General features: G+C 33.8%; 1 protein-coding gene across 1 annotated transcript in view; it reads left to right on the top strand.

The window, feature by feature from the left end:
- Positions 1–12,652, top strand: part of LOC134222825 (uncharacterized) — an 88,358-nt gene that overhangs the window by 54,251 nt on the left and 21,455 nt on the right. The window lies entirely within an intron of this gene.

The raw sequence follows: 12,652 nt of genomic DNA, 5'->3' as shown, positions 1-12,652 counted from the left end.
CATTCTATTGCGGAAACTTCATTTACATTTGAGTAAATGGTTCATAACAATGCATTATAATGTATTTCTATGGTTTTATTTACAATATAATCTATTGCCAATTTAATGTTTTTTATAGTAGTGTTACAATAAATTGTATTGTTATTCTACTGTATTTTTTATTCGGGCAAACATTGAAGATTGTGGTTATGTTCGTTTTAGATCTAATTTTGAGAAGTATAGTTTTTATTTGGGGAAAAAATAAAAATAAACTTACGTTTGAGTTTTGTATTCTTTTTTTAAACAAACATTTTCACATTATATTTCAAGTGGAAAATTAGTAGAACGCAACTAGAAAGCACTCGTTACGAAATTTCATGAGATTCAGCAGCTGATCGGCAAGATTCCTGAGGTGTCAGGTTACCTTAACCGGTACCCAGCTATTTTCGCTCCAGAAAATTATTATTGTGTAAAAAATGTTAAAGAAAACAATTTTCCCAAACGCATATCACTTGCCGGCTGGGCCGACAATGCTCCACCGCCATTTATTAGATCATGCTTACCTTTTTCTTGCTGCATCCAGCAAAATCCCCTAGCATTTACTCCGGCATACGACGTCGACGCCAAGTTTTTTTTTGTGTACAGGTTACCCGACTTGTCAATATCCCCAACTCAGCCATCTTGGATTTTTGTATGGAATTTATGCTCGTTTGTTTACGTTTTGCACTGAAAATGTATGTTTCCCTTCGCGCTAGTTATTCCCATCTACTGACGAAGTCGGATAACCTGTATACATAAAAAATCTTGGTCGACGCCATGTTGTTATATACGAAAATGTTTAAGTCCCCGGTTTCCCAGATTTCGGGTTCTGTCTGACTCAGATCCATTTAGTTGACATACCCAGATTTTGACAACTGCTAACATTGAAGAAATTCAGGTACAAACACCCCCAGGAAAGGCAGTCATCCACGAACAACTCGCCTGAAGCTAAAAACATGGTGCTGGATGTAAACATTGCCGGTTAAGCAATAAACACACGAAGTCAGAACAGTCGGATGCGTAAGCGGCATGTGTTGCATTGGTAAATTATATTCAACGAGATGTATTGCATTGTTGTGTTATTTTCGACGTTATTATTTGGCGCTTTCATGTTGCATGTAGAAGAAGAAGCAGAAAGATGATATTTAAAAAAATCGCACGGGAAAACATACGAGAATATTTTTGAAACTCTTCTCTGAAATTCTAAAGGCAATTTATTTAAAACGGTAAACAGTACGGGTTGGACTTTTCTCTCGACTTTTCTTATACTGTGTATTAAGTATGGTATCACAGGTGCAAGAATGATGTTTTGGATTGTGTTTTCGCTAATTTCTATACAATTTGACGTGTGAGCATTTGCCCTATCCACGGATGATGGGGTCAACGTTGATAAGTCAAGTGTCTGCATATTGTTAAAATTGTGAAATAATTTTGTTCTTTTTATAGTACACATTGTTAGTATTATTAGTACTCACCACATTACCGTTAGACGAAAACGAGATGAAATTAATTGCATCCGAGTAAGGTTACCTTATAAGCAGTAACTGAAGTAACGTATTTTAATACCGGTAACATTTCAATTTAACAGAAACGCGTCGAGTATTTTTCGCCAATATATAGAAAAATAATTAAACACTTGATATATCAAACCTCCATGTAAATACTTAGAGAAGGTGTCGCATGATCTAACAACATCTTCTTTGAGTATATGCTGCGGAGGTTCCGGCAGAGTCTAGTACCAGTCTTAACTAACAAAATACTAACACAAAAGACTGGGAAGCAAACGATCATCCATTGCACCAATTGTAGTTCATAGTTCAGTATACAGTAAGTAGTGAAAGTAGATACTGTAGATTTACTAATTTTGCATTATACATGGTGATTATATCCGTTATTTCTTCTCAGTAATCTTTGTTATTTTACTCTTTACTTTTACTGCATGGATCTACGTATAAACAAAACCTGTTTCTGATCTTTCATTTTTGGGTTAGGAAAAATAATTCATACTCCAATGTAAAGAAAGATTGAAGGACATAAGAGACGTGACTAGATGTATTCTGAAAGACAAATAAAATTAGTTGACTACCTTATAACACAGTAAATGACCGATAGGGAATGAACTCATGATCAGCGCTAGACGGTAAAACAAGAGATAGAGTCACGTTTAACTAAGACCTTAGCCACCTATGTACATGAGAATAGACCATATGAACGGCCTTGAGATCCTTCATCACTCCCTCATATCAGATCACGGGATATATCGTAGGAATCTTTAAACCAAACATAGAAGAAAGCGTAAAACTTTGAGACAGACTCAGCTGACCCATTTACTTGCGATCAGCTGATCCAAAACAAATTAAAATAAACGATCGTGCATACGGAATAATATACATACAAGAGGGCAAAACATTGCCACTGGTGAGGGACCAACGCCCGGCGATTCACATAGGGAGCATCATATTTCAATTTTATTAGTGGCAATTTTTGTACGCAGGGAAAACGTTCATTACCTTTCCTAACGTAATGGAAACGATGTCAAGTACGTTATTAAGGGTCAATGTGGCATAAAATCACTATTGACAATAGAATTCATGTTACTTTTGACCGTTTGACCGATATATTTACTCGGATTTTCCGGCGCAAACAATTGAGCATAATCTACTATATATGCTCAACTCGATGGATGGAAGGATATGCACAGCCTTATGTGCCGACACCTTCCTAAAACAATTTTAAATACTGATGGCAGTGAGATATTGTAAAAATAAGGCGGAATATATTCAATTACTCAACGCAAAATAATTTAGGCAATCAACATAAATTTAAAATGTTGCATGTAGGAATTTTTGGGTTAATTTACTTTTCATCAATTTAAAAGTTATGTGAAATATCGCATACCCTTATCACGGTTTGGCGAAACCGTCGAAAACAGCTTAGTCAGATTTACTTAACTGGAGCGCGGTGGATTGACATGTTCAAACGTGCTCACATATTGACAGTGTACGATATAGCGGTACATAGCCGCGATCGTCATTGATGATGATGCATTGGCGCATATGTATAGGACACTAAGGAAAGAATTTGTTTGGGTGAGGAGCGCGGAATAATAACTTAGCCAAAATGATAGAGACAATAAGAGTCTTCATTGAATCTACATACACGTATACAGGTGTATTGATATAAAGGGGTTTGTTGCCCTGCATGAAAAACAGAGAGAATATGATTTTGATCTTACCAATATAAACTTGAAAGGAAATATTGATATTAGGGTCTGAGTGCTTCGAAAAGGAAGAGCCGACCCGAAGGTGTAATGATTCTTTGGGAAAGGGGAATTTAATTTAAAGCCCAGTTGAAAGAAAGAGAAAATATTGATTGATTGATTTTAAGAGTATACTTAAAATCAAAGAGTAATACAAGCGGTAGCTGTTAATAGCTCGGCGGTATGGTGCGTTGTTTACAAAGAACCCATGCTGGGTTCGAATACAGATGTTTAAGTGAAGGTTTTCACAACCCGTTGGTTTAGTAGTATCATGCATTATGAAACATTTCGGACATTTCCACGTCGTTACATATGGTGACAGCGGAAAAGACTGTTTTCGCAACAGAGGAACGCTAATTTTTGATTAAGTGAAAATCAGTGCCGAAGAAAATAAGAACAAACATCAGATAAGTAGAAGTGGTTTTGCGGAGAAAAATACAGAAAACGACCACAAGATCGAGCACCAGGTCTTAGATATGGAAACAAATAATAATACATGGAATTTTAATATGGTAAGTAACAAACCTTTTCTTTAATTTGAATGCCTTAAAACATGTTGATATTATTTCTCATCATCAATAGTGAAAATATTTGTTGATTTTGACATTATTCAAATAAATGTCAAGTTTGGACGATTCATTTGAAAAGATTCTGAACAATTAGAACAAATTCAAGAATTCTTTTTTAAGGAATTCGATAATTTAAACAAAAATAGAACTAGAACCAGGTCTTTACAAGGAATTTTTCATAAAACAGAAATCTTAAAAGCGGCGTTAGAAGAATTCGAGAACATCGTCCAAAAATATGAACAATTAAACGAAACTGAAATTTGGAATGATTTAACAGATAAACTGGATATTGTGAAAAAGAAATATGAAAATTGTATTCAAATATTAGAAAATACCAAACAAAAAGAAATACGGAAAAGAACTCTGAAATTCAAGCAGGAAAATTTCATAATTTGAGGAATAGACGTGTGAGTGTTAGTGAAGATCATTTTCCAATTAGTATTGAGGATTTTTCGAATCTGAACGTGTCCATATCTGGCACAGATTTATATTTTGGACCAATACGTGATCCTAATCTTCTATCATCTACATTAAATAACGCTGATCAATCTGAAATCGATACCAAATCTTTGATATTAAACGAGCTACAAGAATTTAGTGTTAAATTTGAGCCGGTATACAAATCATTCTTGAACAAAATGGCTTACGAATTCCCCACAGAAAAAGCAATTAAATGCATTCCAGAATTTCGAGGAACAGCAGCTGAATTGGATGGCTTTTTGTTCCAAGCAGACTATTTTGCAAAATTCATTCCACCAAGGAATGATCAGAATGAGATCCATGAAACCGAAACGGAACTCATTCATGTAATATTATCCAAATTGAAAGGACCAGCAGCATTGCATTTCAAACGAATACATGCCGATACTTGGGTAGAAATTAGAGATAATTTGCAAAAGAGAATTCAAAGGAAAATTGAAATTAGAAGAATTGTTTCAAAAGATTGAAACGTTGGAACAAGGGAAAACAGAGACCTTTCAAAGTTACAAAGATAGGGTGCTTACTATGAAACAAACACATTGATGAATATGAAGGAACAGAGGGGGCGGCGAAAATTCATACGCTCTCAGAAACTTACGACCCATTTCTTAGGAGGGCTTAAAATAGAAACTTGAAAAAACTTAGCCAAAGCACATAAGGAGGATAATTTGGAAGACTTGATAACTTATCTGCAGGAGGAATGTATAGATGTGGAGCAGATAGAACAAATTGAGCATAGATTGCAGGATGCTCATATTGCAGAATCACACAGACTTGAAAAGAAGAGCAAAATTCAACAACCAAAGAAAAACTTCGGAAATTTCCAGAAACAGAAACAATTTTTACAGCAACAGAAACATTGACCATGACGACAGAAATGATCAAAGGAATAGAAATAATGACAGAAACCATTTCAATGGGCAATCTAATAACTACCAGCAAAATCAGAACTACGGATATCCGAATAATAATAGTTATCGAAATCGAAATGATAACTATTCAAGAAATGACAGACATTACAATTCCCCTCGCAACGAACGAAACAACTTTGAACAAAATTCTTACAGAAATAACGGTAACCAATATGACAACAATCATAGCCAAAACAATAGAAACAATTCGAATCAAAATTATTGGAATGAATCACCGCATCAAAACAACGGAAATAGAAATTACTTTAATACGAACGGAAATTCAAACTCTGAAAACAGAAGATTCGAACCATTACGTGAAGGAAACTGAATAACTGAAATTTTGAATACAATCAGAAGCAAAAACTAAACCATGGGGGTTTGATAGGAAAGATAGACGGATCCCACTGTTTTTATACACAAGTATATGATACTGATGCACAATACGAAGAAGAAGAAACAGGAAAATTATTTGCAACAAGCCCTATGTATGGAGACTTTTCAACCGGTTTTTATTGGAAACTGGCAACCGCAGAAAATCCACAATACAATGAGAGATACTACTTGGATACAAGTATCTGTTATAATTTCATTCATCAGAGCACCGCAATCAAAGTCGGAGCAACAAAAATAGACCCATTCAAACATGCATGGATATGCGTAAATGGTAAACAAGTGCCATCCATTGGAACAATATGGATTCATTTAACAATAGGAGAACTAATCATACCGACAAAATTTCACGTGGTGGATAAATTAGAGTACCAGCCAAAATTGGGTACAAATTTGCTAAGGAGCATATCGAATCAACATACATGAATTTCGAGGAAACACGTTTTAAAACTAAAAAGATCAGAGAACACTTCTCTAAATGTTTACGGATTTGTAAGCAAGGATTTAATAGAATATGAAGAAAGAGATAAGTACGAGAAAACATCGATTCGGTTATCCAACAGAATAAACAGAATTATGACTTTAAAAGCGATATAGATTCCGAATCTATCACAACAGAATCTTCGAAACCCGAAACAACTGGATCATTCTCAGAAATAATTGAACCAATAAAGGATGAATCAGGTAGATTTGAACTTTTTTCCAAACAACAAGAATCAATTCGGAACCCACATAATGATGGTCTAGAAAATATCAACTTTAATGTCGACACAAAAGATAATACATGGAAAACATATCCTTACGAAGAGTTTGTAAAAGCAATGCCACAGCTTAGACAGAAATCAATAAGATTGACGACAAAAATACTTGAGGAATATGAAACAGATGCTACATTTTTAATAATTAACAGTCTATCAGCTTATAAAGAACTGAAGAATTTCATCGACCTTCCGTATGGTCTAAAACCACATTTAAATGGAAGAATTTTTTCATTTCCTAATAAAAGAACTTGGGGTATATTAATGAATGGTACTAAGGAAACAGATTTTAACTCGAAAGTATTTTTCAAAGGACTCATAGATGGATTCCATAACGGTCCAGAATTTGCCAAGTTGGCGAAAATTATTCAAGTATTCTCCTTTAAAGATTTACTCGACAGATTAAGTTTAGACATTTTAAGATACATAGCAGACACATTCAATAAGGAATTCATAGTGTACACTGCAGATAAAGACAACAATGGAGGCTATACTTACGACAGAAAATTAGCCAAACTAAACGAGGACATGGGATTTGTATTTGTAGCAAAATCAGATAAAACGTGTGGTCATATAGAAAAGCCACAAGACATTCAAAACTCAAACATTGCAGCTCAAGTTACAACGGAATTAACTTATGATAATGATAAATATTTCATGGAGTTGGCGTCAGTGGATGCTTCCATGAATAAAGTAAAATATTTAATAGATACAGGTTCTTCAGTAAACCTATTAAGATATGATTTATTAAGCTATGTAGGCGTTAAAAGTTTTAATACGGATGAGATAATTACACTAGTGGGTATAGAAAATGGTAGTAAAGTAACACTTGGGAGAGCAGACGTAGAATTACTTATCAATGGAATAAGATTTATAACTACTTTTCACTTAGTAGACAATTTAATAATGCCAGGTATCATTGGAATAGAATTCCTTAAACAATATGTATCAAACATTAGTGAAAACTTCAGAACAATTACTTTGAAAGCGGTGCAAAACCATTTCGATGTTTCGATATCAAGTAGAAACAACAATAGGTACGTGCATACTATTAACAAAATTCAAACAAGTACATTGATCAATCAAAACACGTATTTTAACCAATCCGAAAACGATTGGCAGCATAATAATGATGAGATATGTAAACCAAATCAAGTTATCAACAACATGAGTCCGGAATATGGATCGATCATGCAGATGAATATTATTACGACGAAACTACAATGATTGAATCTTCAGAACAAAAATTGAATGATAATATGGGCGACAACGATATTGATGAATATGAAGAAAACGAATATCGGGAAGAGAATTCAGAAATACAATGGAAACCTGTGGATTTGGACTCCAACCAAGACTACAGCTTGGTAGAAAACAAGAATCGAAAGCAAATAAGAGGCAATGAACGCTGTAGTAAATTACTAGAAATAATCGACTTCAAGCATTTAAAGAAACCTAACTTCAACTCGATAGAAGAAATTATAGCGAAATATAGCGACGTGTTTTATTTGAAAGAAGATAAGCTTACAATTACGAATGCTGCAATGCATGAAATTGAAACCACATCAAATGTACCAATTAATAAACGACAATACAGATTTCCAGAATCTACCAAGAAGCATATTAATGAAGAAATTGATGAAATGTACAAGCAAGGCATTATTAGGCCAAGAAGTCCATGGAATGCACCTGTGTTATGCATTCCGAAGAAAGATTTTGATGAAGAAGGAAACAAGAAATATCGAATTGTAGTAGATTTCAGAGCGTTAAACTTGATTACGAAACCATTCGTATATCCAATTCCATTAATAGATGAAATAATGGACAATTTGGGGGATAGTGCATATTTTTCAACCATTGACTTAAAGTCAGGATTTTATCAGGTTCCAATTCACCCTAAAGATGCAGCCAAAACTGCTTTCTCAACACCAAGAGGACATTTTGAATTCACAAGGATGCCAATGGGACTAAGAAATAGTCCATCAACCTTTCAAAGATTAATGAACACAATAATTTACGAGATTAAAGATGTCAAAGCTATTGTTTATTTAGACGACATCATTGTTTTTGGAAAAACAATAGAGGAAAATAACGAAAATCTTATTAAAATACTTGAAGTTTTAGAAGGCACAATTTGAAAATTGAGCCTACGAAATGTCAAATTCTGAAAACTCAGTTAAAATTTTAGGACACATGGTAGATAAAAATGGAAAACGACCATTAAAATGATAATATTAAAGTTATTAAAGAAATGTCTGTACCCAAGACAGTGAAAGGAGTAAGATCATTTTAGGAACTGTGAACTTCTATGGCAAATTCATACCTGGAATAGCTGAGAAACGGAAACCCTTGAATGAATTATTGAGGAAAATGTTAAATTTGTTTGGTCGGATGACTGCCAAAAAGCATTTGAGGAACTGAGAAACTTTTTAACATCGGACTCACTCTTATCCAGACCAAATTATAAAGACACGTTTGTTATTACTACCGACGCGAGTGAACATGGCATTGGTGCGGTACTATCGAATGAAAATTCAATTGATAAACCCATAGCTTATGCTAGTAGGAGTCTTATAGGAGCAGAAAAGGTATCATACAATCGAAAAAGAATTACTCGCAATAGTGTGGGCAGTTCAGCATTTCAGACATTACATATATAATCAGAGGTTTATTGTCTATACGGATCATAGACCGCTAATTTCATTATGGCATTTAAAAGAAACTTCGCCAATTCTCACACGCTTAAGATTGAAATTACAAGGATTAGAATGTGACATTAGATACAAACAGGGAAAAGAGAATATTGTAGCAGATTTTTATCTCGGCTTCCAACTGCCGAAATTCAATCTCTCAAACACACAGAATCAGAGGGACAAATTATTGCTGTTGTTACACGTCAGCAGCTTGAAAAACAGCAGGAACTCAACTTGTTTGAACCAGTAAATGCAATAAAAGATAATAATTCGCCTAATACAAACATAGACAACGACAAAAACTTGCCTATTGTAACGGATCAAAATCAAATTAATGATGATATGACTCAATCATATGATATAGACAAAATTGTGACGTTGAAGATTCCAATATGACCAACGCATACGAAGCATATTTGGAATCATCTAAAGAAAAATTCAATAGACATAGAACAATTAGTAATTTCAAAATCACTAAAGGAAGACTCAGCCGATATTAATATCGTTATTTTGAACAGTAGATCAAAATACAAATGAAATTTCACAAATCACCAATTTACCGCATGGAATAAAAGACTTTAGCGAAAACGGAATACTATCGATTCCACAGGAAAACATATTTGGAATAATTGTTGACGGGAAAAGTAATTCAGTAATCAACAGCAGAAAGTTTTTCCAGAAATTAGATAAATGTTTAAGCGATAATGGAACTATGATTAAAGCTTCAAATAAAATTCATGTCACATCGTTTCGAAAAATAAAACAGTTTGATATATTAGAAATATTACAATTTCTAGCAACCAAATATGGCTTAGTTTTCAGCCTATATAACGCAGATTCCGAACGAATTCAAATTAATACTAATGAGATTGAAACAATACTTAGAGAATTTCATGATGCTCCCTTAGGAGGACAAGTCGGAGCACGCCGGATGCGAAAAAAAATTGGATTAATTTTCGTGTGGCAAAACATGAGACGAGATATTGACAACTATGTTCGGCAGTGTGCCTCTTGTCAAAAGAATAAAATTGGTAAATCACACAAAATACCAATGAAAATTACTACCTCTGCTTGTGAACCATTCGAAAAATTATACATGGATATTGTAGTTCTACCGGAATCGGAATGGGGGAACAGATATGGGCTTGTCATGCAAGATGACCTGACACGTTTTCTGGTGGTATCACCTATGAGCAACCAAGAAGCCGAAACTGTTGCAAGAACGTTTGTAGAAAATTTAATTTGCAAGTACGGGACACCCTTAGAATTGGTTACAGACCAAGGATCAATTTATGAGTAAATTTTTCAAACACATTTGCAAAATTTTGAAAATTAAAAAGATTAATACTAGTGCTTATCACCCACAGGCAAATTTAGTAGAAAGATCTAACAGAGAATTGAAAATGTATCTTAGACAATTTGTAGGTGGTAATCCACAATTATGGGATCAACACTTAAACTACTTCTCGTTTGAATATAATACGACAAACAACGGATCAACGAATTATACTCCGTTCGAACTCCTATATGGAAGAAAAGCAAGAATCCTGTCATCAATTTATACAATTACCGAGTCAGAATTAAACTATGATGACTACAGTAAAGAAATGAAAATAATTTTTAAAAGATTGCATGAAAATGCAAGACAAAATTTAATAATATCGAAGGAAAACGTAAGGAAATTTACGATAAGAACTCTGACGAATGGCAGCCCATGTGGGGAGATATGGTTCTCGTTCAAGCCAACCCAACGGGTGCAGGACAAAAATTACAGGCCTTATGGAAGGGCCCCTATGAAATTGTCGCTTTTCCTAGCGAACAAACAACAATCATTAAAAATGGGAACAAATTGGAGAAAATACATAATAACAGATTAAAAAAATACAATAACTAATACCAAACATTTGATTGTTTTCATCTTCTATCATCGTTCTATGATAAGAAAAGAGTATTTGATATAGGGATAAACGTCGAACAACTTAAGAATCAACGTACTGTCCTACAAAACTTAGTTTATGCACCTTTAAAGAATCCATGGTTTACTACCACGTCCATTGCAGTCATAGGAGGGGTGATAGGTATATTTTTATGTTGTTTCAAAGGAGAAATTTCTTGTTGCGCAAGAAAACTAGAATTCAATCCACAAGGAATTAGTAAAAAGGAGAAGTATAATAAAAAGAACAGCATAGATAAAGAGCAACGTCACAGAAATAAAGGTGAGAATTTAAAAATGGGGAAATGCAAGACAGAAAGAAGTCACAGACAAAAAGAAAAATTGATATATACTAATGACATAGAAACTGGGTTGAACAACCCAAAGCATACAACAACAATCGATGGAACGTTGAACAGAAAAGACACAATTAGCCAAATAAAAGAAGAAAATGAGCTCACTCAAATAGCAACAATAAACGAAGGTACCGACACTCAAATTATTTCGAACACTATGGATAATAAGTAGAGGAAAATTACGGAAAACAAACAGAAGACGAAACAATATTCATCAGCAAATATATACTGAATATGGGAAAAGGAAATGTATTAAGCAGTTTTCACAAATATGACGAAGTAATGTTACAGTTGCACAAAAACCTTGAATGGACACCCATCAAAGCCTTAGCATGAAACAGAACGGAATTATTATCTTTGATTACTCTAAAAATATCATGGACTTTGAAAATGGAAAGTATTTCAGACATCTAATACGAAAAAATGGAAACATTAATTCAATTAAAGGTAATTGGTAATTATTGCTTTATTATGCAATAATCAAATAAATAAAAATAACCATAGGATAATTTACTAAATCATAAGAAATCAAGTTAGGAACTTATAATTTTGCATACTAATATACATATGCTTATAGTACAACTAATACATTTTCATTTGTTTTTTTTATTTTAAAATGTTTATAAATACTATGAATTAATCGCAAGGATTGAGTATCATTTCAGAAGCACGCCTAAAGCCATGATCGATGAGGGGGGAGAGGTTGTAGCAATTTCTCAACCAAAACCGCCCTAAATACTAAAGAAGTAAGTATAACACGATAGACGTAGCAACAAGTATTTTGCAGGAAGAAATTTTTATTGAATTTATACGTCCCCAAAAACCTGCAGAAGACATTCATTGCTACAACACAAAGATAAATTTAATGGGAATAATACTGGGAAAACAAAATAATCGAAAAAAAATAATAATAATAGTAATAGTAAACAAGGTTCATAATAAAATGTGATAAATATAATAACTTAAGCATGTAAAAAGGTAGCAAGGAATTAATACCGAATCGAATAACTAAAGTAAGTGAAAAGTAACAAAGACTGTAGGAGCAGGTCCTTATATTTGCAAAGTCTAATAAAAATTATAGGATAGTGAACTATTCACAATAATTTGAGAAAATTTAAATATGCACAACTTACTCGAGAGACGGTCGAGATAGCATCTATTGAAGACGAACAGACGTCATCGGCAGAGAAGGAAGACATCAACGGCTCACGATATACATACCATAGTTAATTGGTATCACCGGAACGACGGGTCATACGGTGGGTTGAAGATCGAGAGTGTG

This window comes from Armigeres subalbatus, chromosome 3, assembly GCF_024139115.2.
Source record: "Armigeres subalbatus isolate Guangzhou_Male chromosome 3, GZ_Asu_2, whole genome shotgun sequence".
NCBI classification, from domain to species: Eukaryota; Metazoa; Arthropoda; class Insecta; order Diptera; family Culicidae; genus Armigeres; species Armigeres subalbatus.
This window is presented reverse-complemented; position numbering and strand designations above follow the sequence as displayed.